The 22,889-nt window shown below is 48.3% G+C and overlaps 1 protein-coding gene across 20 annotated transcripts in view; it reads right to left on the reverse strand.

The window, feature by feature from the left end:
* Mef2 (myocyte enhancer factor 2) overlaps nt 1–22,889 on the reverse strand; it is a 653,808-nt gene that overhangs the window by 93,074 nt on the left and 537,845 nt on the right. The window contains exon 1 of one of the 20 annotated variants that reach the window (XM_069323715.1): nt 18,691–18,901. The exons of 18 other annotated variants lie outside the window; for them this stretch is intronic. The gene's annotated coding sequence lies outside the window, so the exon portion shown is untranslated. Of the gene's footprint in view, nt 1–18,060; nt 18,532–18,690; nt 18,902–22,889 lie in introns of those variants that run through there. One more of the 20 variants, XM_069323714.1, reaches the window with a different exon arrangement.

The following is a 22,889-nucleotide window of genomic DNA, read 5'->3' on the forward strand; positions in this document are numbered from 1 at the left end:
CCCCCTAAATGTCCCGAAATGAAGATCAACTTTTCCAATATTTATCTCCTCCAACTGGGCGAATGGAAGGCAAAGTGGTGAACGAATCAACCGATTTCAATACCAATTAGCTGGGCTATCTACCAATTACAGTACCAAAGGGGGGGGGGGGTAGTCATCAACCATGCCTAGCACCAATTGGACCGGGAATCAATTATAACTCGAATTTGAATGCTTTATTATTTATTTATTTATTTATTCATTTATTTATTTATTTATTTATTTATTTATCTATTTATTATTATTCACAAGGAAATCATGTTAATGTGATGTATCATCGAGAAAATCAATTGGACCCTATGAGAGGATTCGAATCCCCACGAACCGGGTACGATAACTTTGTTTCATGTCGTGGTTCAGATGGGGGTAAGGTGCTCGGCTTGGGTGTATAACCTGGTCGACGATTCGAATCCCTTGCATTCCTCAATTTGACTTTCTCATTATTATTGAGCTGACATACAGATAGAAACAGATTTGCTTGTACAACTTGTTCAAGATAATTTAGAGTTACGTAGTTCCATTTCACACATTATATATTTTTAAATACCTATTACAAACCCAAATTTCAATGTCAAACAAAATTTCTTTAATGTTCTATATAAATTAGTTTTTCAGTAACCTCCCCCCCCCCCCCTCAAAAAAAAAAGAGGAAACATTTTTCATTCATTAAAAAGCCTTATTCCAATGCATTATTTCAAAATCTATTATCAATTAGCTTAACCACAACATCGATACCCATTAGAGCTTCCCATTTTCCCTGCCCGCCAGCAAATTGTGGCGCTTGGCCCACAGGTAAACTAGGGTCGCCTTGTAATTGGTCCAACCATTAGCAGGGCTTACCTGTTATATACGAGCGAGGCAAGGGAGACTTTGTTGAGTTGAGCTCGTCTTGGGTCAAAGTTGAGTTCGTCTTGGGTCAAAGTTGAGCTCGTCTTGGGTCAATGTTGAGCTCGTCTTGGGTCAAAGTTGAGCTCGTCTGGGGTCAGAGTTGAGCTCGTCTTGGATCAGTTGAGCTCGTCTTGGGTCAGAGTTGAGCTCGTCTTGGATCAGAGTTGAGCTCGTCTTGGGTCAAAGCTAAGACTTTATAACACTGGACAGCTCAACCTTCCCTCTTCCCCTATTGCCACAACATTGACCACAACCAAACACTAATAACCCAACCTTAACCCCGCAACATCACCGAATACTTCCCCCACAACCCAAAACTGTCCTCCCACAACCTCCTCCATGCACTCCAAACATCGTCCCTAAGCCCCAAACCTGTCGTCCCACAACCCAATCTTTAAACGTCGTCCCTAAGCCCCCAAACCTGTCGTCCATAGCCCCAACATACACACACACTACAAAATGAGTCTTCCCTCGACAAAACGCATACGCGTCCACCCACCATCGACACGAGGCGGTAATTAAGCACTCGAGGGATGGGGGGTCATCCAACCGTCGAGCAATTACTGCTTACGATATCACCGAAGAGCTTGACTTCGTAGGAGGGGATCCGACAGTCCTCCCTCTCCTCTGTACCTTGAGCCACGTCCCATTTGCAAAGGCAAAAGGGACCTCTCCTTCGCCCCCTTTTGCGGTACGCGTAAGGATGGGGGTGCGTTCTTCTCGACTTCGAAGGCTCCTCGACTTCGAAGGCTCCTCGACGTCGAAGGCTCCTCGACGTCGAAGGCTCCTCGACGTCGAAGGCTCCTCGACGTCGAAGGCTCCTCGACGTCGAAGGCTCCTCGACGTCGAAGGCTCCTCGACGTCGAAGGCTCCTCGACGTCGAAGGTTCCTCGACGTCGAAGGGAATGTTTTGGGTTTTGTTTTTGGGTTTCATTTTTGGGTTGGAGAGTTGAACGCGTCTGAAAGTGTTTTTAAATATATAATCGTTAACTCTTGAACGGAAACCACAGGTTTATGCTAGATGAAAGATGGGAGAGTGAAGGGTAGGGAGGGAGAGTGAAGGAGGGGGGAGGGAGAGTGAAAGGGGGGGGGGAGAGTGAAGGGGGAGACGGTGAGAGGGAGGAGGAGGAGGCAGTGATGGCGCTAAAGGTGAGAGTGGCAGGCGTTGGTACGCACTGTCTGCACCCTGCCAACGCTCACTGCAAGATCCAAGCACTCCCGCTTCCCTCCCTCCGAGTGTGTGTGTGTGTGTGAGTGTGTGCTTGAGTGCGAGTGTGTTTGAGTGTCAATGTGGGTGTGAGTGCGTTACCTGCAGGGCAGTAGCGAGGGTGGTGGCGAGGTCTGAGGCTGGAAAGGTCAGGTTGACGACGATGGGGAAGGAAACTTGCTAAAAAGCAGAGAGAGAGAGAGAGAGAGAGAGAGAGAGAGAGAGAGAGAGAGAGAGAGAGAGAGTGAGAGAGAGAGAGAGAGAGAGAGAGAGAGAGAGAGAGAGAGAAAAAAAAAAATACATATATCATTACATCTGATTCGGCTTCAACGGAAGCCTCAGCAACCCTCGTGAATTCAGTAGAATCCCAGGTTGCAATCCTATTGACTCTGTCGTAACCTAGTTTCCTGCTATTACGCAAATACGTATAATCTTGGCGTATACGCCAGCTATAAGCCCTTGATGGCGTATACGCCAAGATTCCAGGGTGTACCCCGGTAATAATGAACCTATCCCACCGCTCACAATGCATCTGACGAACGTTTAGGTAGGTGTTAGAACTAAAGTACAATCAATGTAACCAACCGGGCGGAACCCAGAGGCCAAGGAGTTGACCTTGGCTTGAGAAACAGAAACTGTTAAATGAGGTGACCTTGGCTTGAGAAACAGTACAATTGAGGTGAGTCTGGTGTGAGAAACAGTTCCAACATTAAAAAGTGTTCACGTCGGCTGAAGTCATTAAAGATACATGTCTCGATATATTCAGGACACAAGCAAACTCACTCATTCACTCACTCACTCACTCATAACAAGACGAGTGAGACGACGCACTCCCGTGGGATCAACACAAGAGTTCAGGTATGTTTTCTAACCCAAATGTATATGCTATGTATATATACATAGCATATATATATGCTATTATATATGCTATGTATATATATATACATAGGGGGTCAAAACTCGCTCTGGGGAACCCTGCCTCGAAGATTGTACAGGGGGTGTGTGTAGTGTGTGTGTGTGTGTGTGTGTGTGTGTGTGTGTGTGTGTGTGTGTGTGTGTGTGTGTGTGTGTGTGTGTGTGTGTGTGTGTGGGAATGTGAGGTCGATACGTTGGGCTGGTTGGAATTATGTGTTGGGTGGTTATGGTGTTTGAGGTTCGTGTTGATCCGCAGCTGACTCATGCAACCCCCTAACCCCCCCCCCCTCTCTCTCAACTCCTATGCACCCGACTCATGCACTCAAATGTGTGTGTGTGTGTGTGTGTGTGTGTGTGTGTGTGTGTGTGTGTGTGTGTGTGTGTGTGTGTGTGTGTGTGTGTGTGTGTGTGTGTGTTCACCTAGAGGTACTCACCTAAATTAACAAACTTGACAGGCTACCAAATACCAACCTTTTTCGATCCGTGTGATTAGTTCCTCCACCACCTTCGACACATATTACATTCCTTGGGACCCAAGAGCCGGAGCTCGACCGCCGCGCAAGCACCACTAGGCGAGCGAGCCCAACATTTTACGAGTCATTTCGGGCTTGTGGCTCCATCAATGTCCGTCTTCCTGTTTTTATATACTACTTTTTTGTGTAACTATGTAGCCCCATAGTACATATATTGTACTATGTAGCCCCATAGTACATATATTGTACTATGTAGCCCCATAGTACATATATTGTACTATGTAGCCCCATAGTACATATATTGACGTGCTAAGCCATTAGATAGTTGAATTTTGTACTATTCACCTTTTTTAACGAGTCCGAAAAAATGAAGCTAAAACACACATTTAAATATGCGTAAGGCCTAGTATAGCACATATATGTACTATGTTAAGCCTCATATAGCGTGTATTAGGCCTAGTATAGCACATATATGTACTATGTTAAGCCTCATGTAGCGTGTATTAGGCCTAGTATAGCACATATATGTACTATGTTAAGCCTCATGTAGCGTGTATTAGGCCTAGTATAGCACATATATGTACTATGTTAAGCCTCATATAGCGTGTATTAGGCCTAAGAAGGTTAGGTTAATTTGTCTTTGCAACATAAATATCAAATATTTTCCCAGTTTGTCCATATTCAATAGTACCGATCTCTACTTTCTAATTTGCTTGTTACGTCGGTATATGTATTATGGTCCTCGCCGTTACTGTAAGTACTACCAGAACAGGAGGAGTAGTTGCTTTTAACTTAGCTCACGTCTACTTTATCAATTTACGTTACGATTTTTTACGTCGTGATCATGTTCTTCTTTCTCCTCTACTCCAGTGTGGTCTAGTTTCCCCTTAGCATTTCGCTAATTGCTCAGGTCCCTCTGATCAGAGATGAAACTTGTTGCATTATATCTTTATGACTATTTCTAGTCTTGCCCCTTTTCATTTGGGGGATACCATGCCGGGCCCGCTTACTTGAACACACGTAAGGTTATGAGTAGATTGTTACGCGTAGATTGTAGTTACGCGTAGATTGTTACGCGTAGATTGTAGTTATGCGTAGATTGTAGTTACGCATAGATTGTTACGCGTAGATTGTTACGCATAGATTGTAGTTACGCATAGATTGTTACGCGTAGATTGTAGTTATGCGTAGATTGTAGTTACGCTTGGAAAGAGCTCAGTTAATACGTTCCCGAAGATTAAAAGACACTGTCGAGGTTTTCCTGCATGTGTGTGCTTCTGGGGAGAGAGAGTTGGTGTTATGTCTACTCTCAGTCCTCTCTCCTTTATTGACGGAGGAAGCCGTCTTCCCCCTTCCTTGCTTACCTACGAGAGAGTTGTCTCATTCCTCGTCCTCTCCTCCAACCCGTTCTCGCATTTGCTTATAGTCAATATTGGCTTATTTAATAAGTGCATATGTGACATACTAATTGATTGTGAATATTTTAGTTTACCTTGAAAAGCTTCATAGAAAACACCGACCTCACCTAACCTTCTTAGTATGTTAGGATAAGCATCTTATTGCTTCTTAATTACAATTATTACTTAACCTATACCATTGATAGGTTAAGTAATAATTGTAAATAAGAAGCAATAAGATGCTTATCTTAACATACTAAGAAGGTTAGGTGAGGTCGGTGTTTTCTATGAAGCTTTTCAAGGTAAACTAGAGTGTGAGCTCCTGAAACACTCTCCATGTATTAGTATTCCTCCTGATCCACCAAGCTGTTTCTCTAGCTTGGACAGCAGCAGCTTGGGTGTGGGGGGGGGGTAAGGGGCGTGCATCGAACTGCTTTCAGACAACCGACGAAGTGTCCTCTCGCTCTCTCGTTTGATTACCGTTATTTTGTCGTAAAAAAATGAAATATATTTGTCGAGAAGGATTTTCCTTCGGTAAATCCATACTGGTGTTTGGAAGGCGAAAATCACCTGTTTCACGTGATGATAAAAACATGCACAGGGGGGGGGCGATGTTTGTTAGTGATACCTGTCTGTAGTTCAGTCTTTCACCTTTCTTATCTATATTAGCACCACTATAGCCGTTTTCCAACACTTTGGTAGCACACTCTTTTCCAGAAAGGAGTTGTATGTTATAGCACCTTGACTACACAATGCCTCAGCTGCTCCTTTGTACCAACGACGAGGTAGTGTCTGCGTCTGTGGTTTTCACCCCATCCAGTTGTTCGGTAGCTCCCTTCTGGTGTCACTTTTATTCAGTGATCCAGGCACACAATGCACCTAAGAACGCAGATGTAGTTTCTGGACAGGACAAAGCAATAGCCTCTTGAACCAAGTTATCATAAGCCGAGCCCTGGCTGGGCTTGGGGGATACGAACTCCTTGAACCCCCTCTCTCCGGGGTGAACCTCCACCCCCCCACCCTCACACCTTTTCAATACCTTTCTTCCCCAAACAAATGTATTGTAAGATATATTGGCAAGTTCTCATGATTGTAAACTGTTTAATAAATGTAACCAAAGCCGTCAAAGATTGAGGAAAGATGGACACGTTCGTAAGTACTTGCGTAACTGCTTCGTGAATCTGGCCCCAGTCACCTGACGGCGTCGACCAATCCTCAAGGGGAGGGTTGCAAGTGCAGGTATTGCATCTCGGAGTACCTGAAGAATCCTGTCAAGAAGTACGTGAACCAGTGGTCACGTCACCAGGGGCCAGATTCACGAAGCAGTTACGCAAGTACTTACGAACCTGTACATCTTTCCTCAATCTTTGGCGGCTTTGTTTATAATTATTAAACAGTTTACAAGCATGAAAACTTGCCAATCAACTGTTGTTATTGTTATAAACAGCCACCTGGTGCTTCGGAGCTCACTAACTGTCTAATAATTGTAAACAAAGCCGCCCAAGATTGAGAAAAGATGTACAGGTTCGTAAGTGTTTGCGTAACTGCTTCGTGAATCTGGCCCCAAGGCTCTTCACGTTCTAACTACAAGTAAATTGAGAACACGAGAAGAAAAAGGGAGAACATCATTGCAGTTCTGCTAAGAAGGTCGAAGACAGAATGACCCATTCACAGGGGATCTTTTATGAAAGAACAGTGACGTTAAATTACAAATCTAACATTGCAATTACAAATGAATTACAATTACCAATTACAATTACTAACGAGCCGCCGCGCTTGCATTAAATGACTGGACAAATTCATTCTTTAAGGGTAATGTTATTAAGGCTCTCTCCTGTAGCTATGCGAGTAGTGACGCAGTGGTTCAGTGGCAGCAGGTGTGTGATAGGATGGCAACACTGTCAAAGTGGAAGCAACACTGTCAAAGTAAGTAGGGTAACCAGGCGAAAGACATTCGCTAATTCAGTTGTATGGATTATCAGTTCGAAGCACCCAACACCAACATGGCTTCAGTGAAGCTAGATCACGTCTAGAGAAGGTATTAAAGTCTCGCTTTAAGAATTCCACCACTCCTCCTCCTCCTCTTGGCTTTGTCTAAGGACGCCACGTCTCGCTTACCCTAAGATCGGGTCGGCGTTCGCAGCAATAAAACACATTATATATATATATATATATATATATATATATATATATATATATATATATATATATATATATATATATATATATGAATGTACACATGTATTTTTGTTTTAAATTTCCCCTCGTTTTGTTATCTCTCGTCTGAAAAAAAAAGACTTTTTTCCATCTTGTCTTTTTCCTTCAGTATTTTGTATGTTGTGATCATGTTACGTTTTTAATTTAAAAAAAAATGTTGATAGATGTTCGTTGTTTGTACAGGTGTATCTCTTTGATAGTAAGTGTGTACCTCTCTGTCAACTTGTCTCTTTCTCTCTGTTTAAGCATCTCCTTGAGTCTCTCTCCCTGTGTAGTCATTCTCTCTCTCTCTCTCTTTCTCTCTCTCTCTCTCTCTCTCTCTCTCTCTCTCTCTCTCTCTCTCTCTCTCTCTCTCTCTCTCTCTCTCTCTCTCTCTCTCTCTCTCTCTCTCTTTCTCTCTCAGGTCGCACGAGTATTGAAGCAAGACAGTCAAGGACGGAGCAGAGAAGCCTCACAGAGACCGCGTAACCTACAATGTACTCTCTCTCTCTCACACACACATACACACACACACACACACACACACACACACACACACACACACACACACACACACACACACACACACACACACACACACACAGTAGATATGACAGAGCCCAGTAGGCTCAGGAATCTGTACATCAGTTGATTGACGGTTGAGAGGCGGGACCAAAGAGCCAGAGCTCAACCCCCGCAAACACAACTAGGTGAGTACACACTCCAGGCCGAGGGAGGGCTGTAAAAAAAAAAAGATGAATGCTGTAAGGGAGAAAGCAATGGAAGAAGGAAGGAATGAAGGAAGAAAGAAAGCAGGATAGAAAGCAGGAAAGTGAAATGCACCATAAAGGTTGAAATCGACCGCAAGAAAGTTGTGAAACAAAATAAGTCAAACCAAGAAGGAGAAGGAGGAGATTAAGCAAAAGGTGAAGAGAGATAAAAGAATCCCATTTTGAGGGAGTGGATGAGTTATCACGCCGGAAGACGAAACTTGGCAAAATCTAGAGGTGGGTACGAAAAGTTAGAGGACCAACCGGGCTGTGGTGGGTATGTGGGCTTGCGGGGCCGCTCCAAGCAACAGCCTGGTGGACCAAACTCTCACAAGTCAAGCCTGGCCTCGGGCCGGGCTTGGGGGAGTAGAAGAACTCCCAGAACCCCATCAAGCAGGTAGAGATGCACATAATAATAATTTACACTCAGCAAACAGATTTCCAAACCTGTACAAGGCAATTCCTCCACACGTGACCAGGAGGCATGGCTGGAAAAGGCACCATATATATACCAAGGTTAAGAAGCATATTTGGCATTACGGGCTATTCATGCCCGTGCCACCTCTTGGGTGGCTTAATCTTTATCAATCAGCATATTTGCAATAGGCACGCTGAGCGAGAACTCTTTTTATCAACATCAAGGGCCCATATATATGACTTTTCAACGCTCTCTCTCTCTATATATATAACTGGCCGGTCTCTCACAGTGTTCAAATGAGAACTCGACAAACACCTCATAAGGATATACCTGATCCACCAGGCTGTGATTCATGCATCAGGCCTGCTGCTGCGAGCAACTGTGTTTAACAGGAGGCCTGGTCAGAGACGGGGCCCCTGTGGATACATTGATCCCCGGAACTATCACAAGGAAGGTCAACAGGAGAGGAGTATGCTGGATAGTCCTGAACATATGGTAATATGCTGTAGTAAGTCAAAATATGTCGCATATTCTACATATTAGTGGTTGTCGAGGTTCAGTGTCACCGCGGCCCGGTCCTCCTGGGGCCAGAATTTTCAAAAAGCCTTTACGCCACCACTTGCGAAACCTGTGCATCTTTCCTCAATTATGTCGGCTTTGTTTACATCTATGAAACAGTTGACGAGCATCGGAACTACCCAATCAAAGGTTGTTGTTGATATTAACGACCCCCTGGTGCTTCGAAGCTCATAAGCTGTTTAATAATTGTAAACAAAGCCGCCAAAGATTGAGAATACAGATGTACAGGTTCCTAAGTAGATACGTAACTGCTTCCTTGTGTCGACCTTTGTGTGACTTTCCTGGGATCAACGGCCACGCAGCCCGGTCTCTGGTTGGCCGTCTGGTCAACCAGGCTGTAGGGAGCGGCTGCTCGCAGCCTGACGTGTTAATCACAGCCTGGTTGATACCTGGTTGATGGGGTTCTGGGAGTTCTTCTACTCCCCAAGCCCGGCCCGAGGCCAGACTTGACTTGTGAGAGTTTGGTCCACTAGGCTGATCACAGCCTGGTTGATCAGGTATAGTTGGTTGGTGAATTCTGCCCCACGTTGGTACTGGTCTGGTCAACCAGGCTGTTAGACGCAGTCTGAGGTATGAATCACAGCTCACTTGATCAAGGCATACTCTGAAGGCATATCTCAAGACACAACATTATACAGGAGTATACCTTAACAGTAATATGTTAAACGACCACACGACCAAACGACCTTTCACCACCGACAGGACGTGGAAAGAGGCGCGCAGGAAGCCAGTAAGAATAGGAGACTAAGATGAAGATTTCTGGAAAGAGAGGGGAAGAGAGGGCGGAAAAGGGGTTTCAAGAGGAAGGAAATGCTCTTGAGGAAAAGTGAGGGGAGTGTCCGAGGGGTAGAGAAGGAGAAAATAGGATGATTATCAAGGGTAGTGTCAAGAGCCAGATGTCAGGTGGAATGATGGACAAAAAAGCGCATGTGACGCACAGGTAAGAAAATTCCGCAGACTAATTGGGGCATGAAGAAGAAGGAGAACGACAAGGAGAAGGAAGATAAGGGCAAGGAGGTGGAAGATGAGGGCAAGGAGGTGGAAGATGAGGGCAAGGAGGTGGAAGATAAGGGCAAGGAGGTGGAAAATGAGGGCAAGGAGTCGTACTAGAAAACGGAAGTGGCTCCCCAAACTAGCCTACTGTTCCGTTTTCTGTTTTGGGTCCTCAGGTATATTATAGGAGAAAACCCTTTACATTGACCGTTTTCTAGACGTTGGGCTGGTGGATACGTCAGACTGCAATCAGCGACGTCTCACAGCCTGGTTGACCAGACTACTAACCAGGCCGCACGGTCAGAGACCGGGCCGCGATGACATTGATCCCCAGAACCATCTTAAGGTAGTCTCCAGATAACCTGTCATCCCCCCCCCCCTCTTCTCCCTATTATGATATCACTCTTGCAGTTATCTGTAGTGATGATTCACGGCAAATCTGAGTTCTGGAGGATAGCTTGGCGCCCTTGAAGGATAGCTTGGCGTCCTTGAAGGATAGCTTGGCGTCCTGGAAGGATAGCTTGACGTCCTGGAAGGATAGCTTGGCGTCCTGGAAGGATAGCTTGACGTCCTGAAGGATAGCTTGGCGTCCTGAAGGATAGCTTGGCGTCCTGGAGGATAGCTTGGCATCCTAGAGGTTAGCTTGGCGTCCTGAAGAATAGCTTGACGTCCTAGAGGATAGCTTGGCGTCCTAGAGGATAGCTTGACGTCCTAGTGGATAGCGTGGCAACCTAAAGGATAGCTTGGCGTCCTATAGGATAGCTTGACGTCCTGAAGGAGAGCTTAGCGTCCAGAAGGATAGCTTGGCGACCTGGAAGATATCTTGGCGACTGGGAGGCGATCAGCTTGGGGGTGACCGGACGCTAATCTAAGCTTGTCCGACTTAACAAGATAACGGCTTCCAAATTATTCAGCACGAAGGCATTCCTGAACTTTTACTCAAACTCGTGTGTGTATGTTTTTTATCGACGGGGACAAGCCCAATTTTTATTTTTATTTTTGGAGGGATTGGAGAAGATGGAGAGAGAGAGAGAGATATAGGTGAAGCAAAAATTGTTATAGGAAGTAGTCGATCAACATTCACGTTTTCCAACTCTAATATATGGGATGGGAATCTTACTTATCTTATCTTGAGGTGCTTCCGGGGCCTAGCGTCCCCGCGGCCCGGTCGTGGCCGGGAAGCACACAGGGATGAGTTTGTGTTTGTTTAAGTTGAACTTGTGTGTTTTTTTTTTTTTGGGGTCAGAGAGCCGCGAGTGTAAGGTTTGTCACATATATATATTCCCTCATATGTGGATGTTTATAGACGAATGCTGTGTGACATTCACACATACACACTTAAATGTTTGTGTACATCTTTTGCTGTTCGGTTTAAGGAACTTTTTAATTTTTTTTTTGGTGAGGGAAGTGGGGGGGTGGGGGGGGGGTCGTCAGTACAGGTATTGAGGGGTTTGGTTTCCATCGAATTAGATTCCAGCTCCTGGGCCCCCAGCTGTGGTAGCGGGGCGTCTCATCCTGGAGTAATCTTTCTAACATTGGGTCCACTAACATATCGATGGTGTTCCACACCCTGGCGGCCTGGTGCTCTAAGTCTGGTGTTCAGTGCTTGTGTGTTCAGGCGTTCATGGAGTTCCAGGATTGTCTGATCTTTGCACCGCTTGTAATTTTGATTGTTAGTTTTCTTTAAGATACGTAAAAGATACTGAAGGATAGATGCGACCGGACTTGAACCTTGTATACGTGAAGCTGTATGTTTGTTTCAAAATCTCCTCAGTTTACCTAAAGCTTTTTTTTTGTTTTGTTTATGCTGTCCTTTATGTGAACTTTGAGTCATGTTCTATTAATCTTAAGACCCCCAGTATAGAATAGCTTGAGCTACCTCATCCCTTTGTGTGTGTGTGTGTGTGTGTATTTATAACTCAATCCACTTATTTCAATTTCAATTCAGTATTGTGCCTGTATCCGTAGGTTGGATAGGGTAGTTGTCAAGGATAATGGGGGTCGGGGGTATCCTTGTGCAATACGAATTATCTGGATTTTGTGTGTTATCCTGGTGTGTTATCATATCCTGGTGTGTTATCCTGGTGTGTTATCATATCCTGGTGTGTTATCCTTATTTGTTATGCTTATTTTTCCTATTGCTTTTCAGAGTTATGAATTAAAGTGTAGCTTTTACACACACACACACACACACACACACACACACACACACACACACACACACACACACACACACACACACACACACACACACACACACAGTGTGTGGTGGAGGTGGTGTATGGAGGCTGACTCCATACACAGTTTTAAATGTAGATATGATAGAGCCCAGTAGGCTCAGGAATCTGTACACCAGTTGATTGACAGTTGAGAGGCGGGACCAAAGAGCCAAAGCTCAACCCCCGCAAGCACAAATAGGTGAGTACAAATAGGTGAGTACACAGCGTTCCCACTTCTGTCTAGACGCAGACACCTCCAACCTTGTACTCTATCTCCTTTGCTTCATCCTTACAGCATACAACAATTTCTCCCGTCCGTTCCTGTCTGTCTCTATCCGTCCCCTGCCTCCCCTTCCATCTCAACCCCTCCCAGCCCGCCTCCCCCTTCCATCTCAACCCCTCCCAGCCCGCCTCCCCCCCCCCACCCATCCCTCGTGTCATCCGAATGGAGTCCCTACATTAACAAGTTACTGGGCATCCGGTAGGCAGTTTCGTCGATGTTTGGGCAGACACGATTTTCAGGGGGTCGTTCCTGTTCCGGCATGCTGTCCCCTTGAGGGGAGACGGTGGAGGGGGCTAGCGCCCCCCCCCCCTCCCCTGAGGGTTATGTCATCATAATACCAGTCACCACACTCAAGACTGTCGCTACAGTATCGTCACCACACATACACACTGTCACTACAGCATTGTCACCACACCCTCACTGTCACCACAACTTCATCACCACACCCCAATGTCACCACAACTTCGTCACCACACCCCAATCACCACAACCTCGTCACCACACTATAATCACCACAACTTCATCACCACACCCTCACTGTCACTACAACTTCATCACCACACCCCAATCACCACACCCTCGTCACCATAACAGCACTACCAGCTGGAAACACTATGACGCATCGAAGACACGTAAGGAAATCCCCAACCAATGGGGGACACGCTGTAAGGAAGCTGAGGAAGCCACCTCCACCCACAGCCTTGATTTGACAAAGAATTGCAATGTTAGAAGACTGCAACTAGAGGGCAACAGGGGCAACAAGGCAGGTTGGCCGGGGATGCAGAGCTAGACTCTAACTCTCCCGCAGACACTGGTATATGGTAGTATAATTCTGTCACCACAGTATACACACGGCAGCAGTTATCATACTACACTCACACCACTAATTCATCACAATACCGTGATCACACTACATTCACCACAACACTCACCACAACACCGTCACCACACTACACTCACCACAACACCGTCACCACACTACACTCACCACAACACTGTCATCACACTACACTCACCACAACACTGTCATCACACTACACTCACCAACACTGTCATCACACTACACTCACCACAACACTGTCATCACACTACACTCACCACAACACTGTCAAGATACTACACTCACCACAACACCATCACCACACTACACTCACAACAACACTGTCACCACACTACAATCACCACAACACTCACCACAACACTGTCACCACAACACTGTCAACACACTACACTCCACACTACACTCAAGACAACACCGTCACCACACTACACTCACCACAACACCGTCACCACACTACACTCACCCCAACACTCACCACACTACACTCACCACAACACCGTCACCACAATGCTCACCACAACACTGTCACCACACTACAGTCACCACAACACTGTCACCACACTACACTCACCACAACACTGTCACCACAACACTCACCACAACACTCACCACACTACACTCACCACAACACTCACCACACTACACTCACCACAACACTGTCACCACACTACACTCACCACACTACACTCACCACAACACCGTCACCACACTACACTCACCACAACACTGTCACCACACTACACTCACCACAACACTGTCACCACACTACACTCACCACAACACTGTCACCACACTACACTCACCACACAACACTCACCACAACACTGTCACCACACTACACTCACCACAACACTCACCACACTACACTCACCACAACACTGTCACCACACTACACTCACCACACTACACTCACCACAACACTGTCACCACACTACACTCACCACAACACCGTCACCACAACACTCACCACAACACTGTCACCACACTACACTCACCACAACACTGTCACTACACTACACTCACCACAACACTCACCACAACACTGTCACCACACTACACTCACCACAACACCGTCACCACAACACTCACCACAACACTGTCACCACACAACACTCACCACAACACTGTCACCACACTACACTCACCACAACACTCACCACACTACACTCACCACAACACTGTCACCACACTACACTCACCACAACACTGTCACCACACAACACTCACCACAACACTGTCACCACACTACACTCACCACAACACTCACCACACTACACTCACCACAACACTGTCACCACACTACCCTCACCACAACACCGTCACCACACAACACTCACCACACTACACTCACCACAACACCGTCACCACACTACACTCACCACAACACTGTCACCACACTACACTCACCACAACACTCACCACAACACTGTCACCACAACACTGTCAACACACTACACTCACCACAACACCGTCACCACACTACACTCACCCCAACACTCACCACAACACCGTCACCACAACGCTCACCACAACACTGTCACCACACTACACTCACCACAACACTGTCACCACACTACACTCACCACAACACTCACCACAACACTCACCACACTACACTCACCACAACACTCACCACACTACACTCACCACAACACTGTCACCACACTACACTCACCACAACACTGTCACCACACTACACTCACAACACTCACCACACTACACTCACCACAACACCGTCACCACACTACACTCACCACAACACTGTCACCACACTACACTCACCACAACACTGTCACCACACAACACTCACCACCTACACTCACCACAACACCATCACCACACTACACTCACCACAACACTGTCACCACACTACACTCACCACAACACCGTCACCACAACACTCACCACTACACTCACCACAACACTGTCACCACACTACACTCACCACAACACTGTCATCACACTACACTCACCACACTACACTCACCACACTATACTCACCACAAAACTGTCACCACACAACACTCACCACAACACTGTCACCACAACACACCACACTACACTCACCACAACACTGTCACCACACTACACTCACCACAACACCGTCACCACAACACTCACCACACTACACTCACCACAACACTGTCACCACACTACACTCACCACACTACACTCACCACAACACTGTCACCACACTACACTCATCACAACACCGTCACCACACTACACTCACCACAACACCGTCACCACACTACACTCACCACACTACACTCACCACAACACTGTCACCACACTACACTCACCACAACACCGTCACCACAACACTCACCACTACACTCACCACAACACTGTCACCACACTACACTCACCACAACACTCACCACACTACACTCACCACAACACTGTCACCACACTACACTCACCACAACACTCACCACACTACACTCACCACAACACTCACCACACTACACTCACCACAACACTGTCACCACACTACACTCACCACAACACTGTCACCACACTACACTCACCACAACACTCACCACACTACACTCACCACACTACACTCATCACAACACCGTCACCACACTACACTCACCACAACACTGTCACCACACTACACTCACCACAACACTGTCACCACACTACACTCACCACAACACTGTCACCACAACACTCACCACAACACTCACCACAACACTGTCACCACACTACACTCACCACAACACTGTCACCACAACACTCACCACAACACTCACCACAACACTGTCACCACACTACACTCACCACAACACTCACCACAACACTCACCACTACACTCACCACTACACTCACCACAACACTGTCATCACACTACACTCACCACACTACACTCACCACAACACTGTCACCACACAACACTCACCACAACACCGTCACCACACAACACTCACCACACTACACTCACCACAACACCGTCACCACACTACACTCACCACAACACTGTCACCACACTACACTCACCACAACACTGTCACCACACTACACTCACCACAACACCGTCACCACACAACACTCACCACAACACTGTCACCACACTACACTCACCACAACACCGTCACCACAACACTGTCACCACACTACACTCACCACAACACTGTCACCACACTACACTCACCACAACACTGTCACCACACTACACTCACCACAACACTGTCACAACACTACACTCACCACAACACCGTCACCACAACACTCACCACACTCCACTCACCACAACACTGTCACCACACTACACTCACCACAACACTGTCACCACACTACACTCACCACAACACTCACCACAACACTGTCCCCACACTACACTCACCACAACACTGTCACCACACTACACTCACCACAACACTGTCACCACACTACACTCACCACAACACTGTCACCACACAACATTCACCACACTACACTCACCACAACACTGTCACCACACTACTCACCACAACACTGTCACCACACTACACTCACCGTCACAGTCACCACACTACACTCACCGTCACAGTCACCACACTACACTCACCACAACACTGTCACCACAACACTCACCACACTACACTCACCACAACACTCACCACACTACACTCACCACAACACTGTCACCACACTACACTCACCACAACACTGTCACCACACAACACTCACCACACTACACTCACCACAACACTGTCACCACACTACACTCACCACACTACACTCACCACACTACACTCACCACAACACTGTCACCACAACACTCACCACACTACACTCACCACAACACTCACCACACTACACTCACCACAACACTGTCACCACACTACACTCACCACAACACTGTCACCACACAACACTCACCACACTACACTCACCACAACACTGTCACCACACTACACTCACCACAACAGTCACCACACTACACTCACCACACTACACTCACCACAACACTGTCACCACAACACTCACCACACTACACTCACCACAACACTCACCACACTACACTCACCACACTACACTCACCACAACACTGTCACCACACAACACTCACCACACTACACTCACCACAACACTGTCACCACACTACACTCACCACAACACTGTCACCACAACACTCACCACAACACTCACCACACTACACTCACCACAACACTCACCACACTACACTCACCACAACACTGTCACCACACTACACTCACCACACTACACTCACCACAACACTGTCACCACACTACACTCACCACAACACTGTCACCACACTACACTCACCACAACACTGTCACCACACTACACTCACCACAACACCGTCACCACACTACACTCACCACAACACTGTCACCACAACACTCACCACAACACTGTCATCACACTACACTCACCACAACACCGTCACCACACTACATTCACCACAACACTGTCACCACACTACACTCACCACAACACCGTCACCACATTACACTCACCACAACACCGTCACCACATTACACTCACCACAACACTGTCACCACAACACTGTCATCACACTACACTCACCACAACACCGTCACCACACTACATTCACCACAACACCGTCACCACACTACACTCACCACAACACCGTCACCACACTACATTCACCACAACACCGTCATCACACTACACTCACCACAACACCGTCAAATCTTTACAATATAATGTCACCCCATCATTACCACACTATAATATCAACACCACTCTACACTGTCACAACAACACCGTCACCACACCACAATGTCACTACAACATTACCACCACATCACAATGTCACCACACTACAATGTCACCACAACTTGTATACGTTACAGCGGAGCGCCTCACCTTTCCCCCTCCCACGGCTGCTTGTAGCGACACCACTCTCGTGTCTCCCCGCCCTCACCACCACAGGATTCAACCCTCCATGAGGATTGTGGTTACAAGCGAGTGATTGTTGTGGTGGGAGAGAGAGAGTGAGAGAGTCGCGCGCCACCAACATTTGTCTCACCCACAACGTTGGTCAGATTCCTGCGCAGAGAATCAATCCGGTTGAGTGAGACCCTCGGCTCTAACGCACTCAGGTGAGTCCATGAGGCAGTCCCCACCCTCGGCAGGTGTGCCACCTAAGGATAGTTTTAAAGGGGGCATGGCAGGAGTGAGCCCCTCAGGTGGGGGAGGAGGGGGAAACTGAGCACGCCCCTGGTATCTTGTGCCAGGGGTGGGCAGCGTGGGCCTCCTCCTCCTCCTCCTGGGGCTGCCCACCACCGAGGCCCACCACCGAGCTGCATCTGAAGACTGCCGTCTCCGAGGTTCTCGTCACCCGCTCCACTTCCCCCCCGGAACACTCTGGGGATCCTTCAATGGCTCGTCACTTTTACCCTCAAGTCCACATTCGACTCTGGTCTTACAATCTAAATTTGAAATCGAAACGTTGTGCCAGAATTAAAAATACCCGTGAGGGCTGGGAGAGCCTACCTGGAGTGTTTGGCGGTGGCAGTGTGTGGAGTGGCGGCGGTGGTGGCGGCGGGCGGCAGGTGCGGCGGCGGGCGGCGGCAGGTGGGTCGAGGGTATGCACGACACTGGCCTCATGCAGGGGCCGGAGCCAACAACTGTGGCGCCACACTCTGGCTCTCCACCCTCCACTCTCTCTCGGCGCCACAGCCAAGACGCCAGGTGGCGCCTCGCTTCCCCTCACCCTCCGGCCCGTGACGTCAGCCGCCTGCACCAATGGGAGGGCTCGGTGGGCCCAGTCACCAGGTGGGCGGTGGCAAGAGTGGGCCCGGCCCGCCAGGTGAGGGGAGCGGGCGCCGCCACCCGCCCCGCGCCTCCCCTCTCCTGCCCTCTCACCACCCCGCCATCGATCTCTCGTGACGTCACGTTCTCTCACCCAATCACGGCCTCTCCCCGTGCGACCTGCAACGCTGCCACCACCACCCCCCCTACCCACTACCCGCACCCCCCTCTCGTGCCCACCGCGGTGCCAGGCGTCACCCACCGCGGTGCCAAGCGTCACCCACCGCGGTGCCAGCCGTCACCCACCGCGGTGCCAGCCGTCACCCACCGCGGTGCCAGCCGTCACCCACCGCGGTGCCAGCCGTCACCCACCGCGGTGCCAGCCGTCACCCACCGCGGTGCCAGTCGTGACCCACCGCGGTGCCAGCCGTGACCCACCGCGGTGCCAGCCGTGACCCACCGCGGTGCCAGCCGTGACCCACCGCGGTGCCAGCCGTGACCCACCGCGGTGCCAGCCGTGACCCACCGCGGTGCCAGCCGTCACCCACCGCGGTGCCAGGCGTCACCCACCGCGGTGCCAGCCGTGACCCACCGCGGTGCCAGTCGTGACCCACCGCGGTGCCAGCCGTGACCCACTGCGGTGCCAGCCGTGACCCACCGCGGTGCCAGACGTCACCCACCGCGGTGCCAGACGTCACCCACCGCGGTGCCAGCCGTGACCCACCGCGGCGCCAGTCGTGACCCACCGCGGTGCCAGGCGTCACCCACCGCGGTGCCAGGCGTCACCCACCGCGGTGCCAGACGTCACCCACCCGTGGAGCCCCCGACCTGGATTGCACCTGGAGTGGGTTCTGGGAGTTCAGCTACTCCCCAAGCCAGCCTGTGGCTTGGGGGCCCCCAGGCTGGCTTGGGGGGGCCCCAGGCTGTCTTGAGGGCCCCAGGCTGGCTTGGGGGCCCCAGCCTGTCTTGGGGGCCCCAGGCAGGCTTGGGGGGGGCCCAGGCTGACTTGGGGGGCCCAGGCTCGGCTCGTGTGAAAGACCAACAGACTGTTGCTTGGAGCGGCCCATGTTTGTCCTCCTTTTCCTGAGCAAATTTCGACCCTGGAAGCCCAGTTTACCTAAAGCAAGGCCGGGGACACGGAGCTAGATCTCAACTTTCCCCATAGTCACCGTTTGGTAAGCACCCGGTGACTGACTGATCAACTAGGCTATTGGTGTTGGTGGCACACACTTGTTGCAGGACGTAGCGGAAACGGCGCAGCTACGGGAGATGCAGGATACGACGAAGTGTGTGTCGTGTCGTAGCTGACACTTGCTACGCGTTTCAGACACCGCATCTGACACCAGGCATCTCTTGTGTCAGACAGTGGGTGGCACACCAGGCAGTATAGGCGGCACATGTGGTACTCCAACACCATACAATGGGCGACACGACACATCTGCAACGGGCTACAGTGAGCGACACATGCGACACACACCTGTGCCAGAAGTGGCACTCAACTATTCCGTGTGTGTGTCCAGACGCAGGCACCATTGAGTGCCACAGGAGCAGCTCCTCTCCCCCAGAGGGCCGCTCTCTCAAGGCCAAGGTCAAGCGTGTAAATATTGCTCCAAGGGCCCGCTCTCTCTCTCTCTCTCTCTCTCTCTCTCTCTCTCTCTCTCTCTCTCTCTCTCTCTCTCTCTCTCTTTCTTTCCCCCCTCCCTGCCCAATCACTTGGGGTGGACGGTAGATTGACGTTCTCGCTTCATGCAGGTCGGCGTTCAATCCCCTCGACCAATTGGTTGGGCACCATTCCTTTTCCCCTCGTCCCATCCCAAATCATTATCCCAAACCCTTTCCGAGTGCTATATAGTCTTAATGGCTTCGTGCTTTTCCCTGATAATTTCCTCCCCCCCTCCCCCCCTTCTCTCTCTCTCTCTCTCTTCACATCTGGTGAACACCGGATGTGCTCTTGAACACAAATAACATTCGGTGAACACTCTGTGAACACAAAAGGTGAACAATACCGGATCGAACACACAAATAGGTGTGTGTACACACACACAGACAGGCAGACTTGGCCTCGCCTTGTCGACAAGGAGGTGTGCGAGCGCGCGCTCGTGTCCGCTTCTCAGCGAGCCAAAATTTTACGCTTTGAGGTCAAGCAATGACTGACCATCATGGGGCCCCCCCCTCCGCCTCCCCCCACACAGGTAGAGAACACGTTAACCTGGTCGACAAGTACGCCTGAGAATAGGTAGAGGCAAAGTAGATTAACAGGTTTCAGCGGGCCAGGAGAGAGAGAGAGAGAGAGAGAGAGAGAGAGAGAGAGAGAGAGAGAGAGAGAGAGAGAGAGAGAGAGAGAGAGAGAGAGAGAGAGAGAGAGAGAGACAGAGAGAGAGAGAGAGAGAGAGAGAGAGAGAGAGAGAGAGAGAGAGAGAGAGAGAGAGAGAGAGAGAGAGAGAGAGAGAGAGAGAGAGAGAGAAGGGGTTGTGGGAAATTACATACCAGGAATGCTGGCACAACACATAATATAGTCAAACCCTTACATGTTTGATGTAAACCATGTGTGTATATATATATATATATATATATATATATATATATATATATATATATATATATATATATATATATATATATATATATATATATATATATATATATATATATATATACACGACTTACCAGTCCAGGGGTCAAGACTCGTCAAGCCTGTACATCTTTCAACAATCATGGCGGCTTTGTTTACAATTTCAAACAGCTTATAAACTCTCCGAAGCACTCGGACGTTGTTTATAACAATAATAATAATAGGACAGTGAGAAATACTGGGGTAGGACAGTGAGAAATACTGGGGTAGGACAGTGGGAAATACTGGGGTAGGACAGTGAGAAAGCGAAAGTTTACTTCGGAACTTCACGCATTTGGGTTGTGAAGTTCCGAAGCTTGTAAAGTGTATAACCAGCCCGTCCTCCAAACAAAGACCCAAAGACCATTCCATCCACCCGCCAAACCCCAGCTGTTTATGAATGAAAAACGGTTTACACACGACTCACAACTGATGACGTTCGAACACTTCCGGAACAAGTGCTTCACTGACGAATTTTGTTCGAGCCACAACGCTGTAAATGCTTCACCCACGTACTACAAATACAAATAATCGCCAACAGAACCTAAACACCTAACCTAACCTATGCCTAGATATATGCACAATATGCTAATATATTATAATATTAATATATTTTTGAGAAAATTCCCGTTTTGAACAAACAGCATGTTAAAATTTATGAATACGTCTGTGGGGTCGACCACTGGATGGAATGAACTTGAGTCGAGGACGGATTGGTTTAATACATAATCACCATGTTCGAGAAAAAGATGTGCAGGTTTCGTTAAATGACGCATATATACTTCATGAACCCCCCGGCCTAGGTCATTAAGGAGGATCTTAACGAACTGATGAGATTTGGAAATGTCAAAAAACCCGTTTTTAACTCTAATAAATAAAAAGTTGATCGCTTTGCCTCATTTATCAAGAGGATTCTCACAGCCAAATTATTAAAAAAAACAAAATGGCAGCTGCCATTCATCAACAATTTACGCTAATTACAAAGGCGTCCCCTAATTCCCCTGTTCGACTAATTAATTTAGTCATTAAAAAGTCCCAAATGGGCTAATTCCAAAACGTCGCTAGATAGACGTGCTATCGTGTAACGCTGTCTACACCAGACGAAGGTTTTCTCACTCTCCTACCTCAATGTTTCTCACTCTGCTACCTCAATGTTTCTCACTCTGCTACCTCAATGTTTCTCACTCTGCTACCTCAATGTTTCTCACTCTCCTACCTCAATGTTTCTCACTCTGCTACCTCAATGTTTCTCACTCTCCTACCTCAATGTTTCTCACTCTGCTACCTCAATGTTTCTCACTTTCCTACCTCAATGTTTCTCACTCTCCTA

The sequence above is a fragment of the Procambarus clarkii genome, chromosome 13 (genome assembly GCF_040958095.1).
Source record: "Procambarus clarkii isolate CNS0578487 chromosome 13, FALCON_Pclarkii_2.0, whole genome shotgun sequence".
NCBI lineage: Eukaryota > Metazoa > Arthropoda > Malacostraca > Decapoda > Cambaridae > Procambarus > Procambarus clarkii.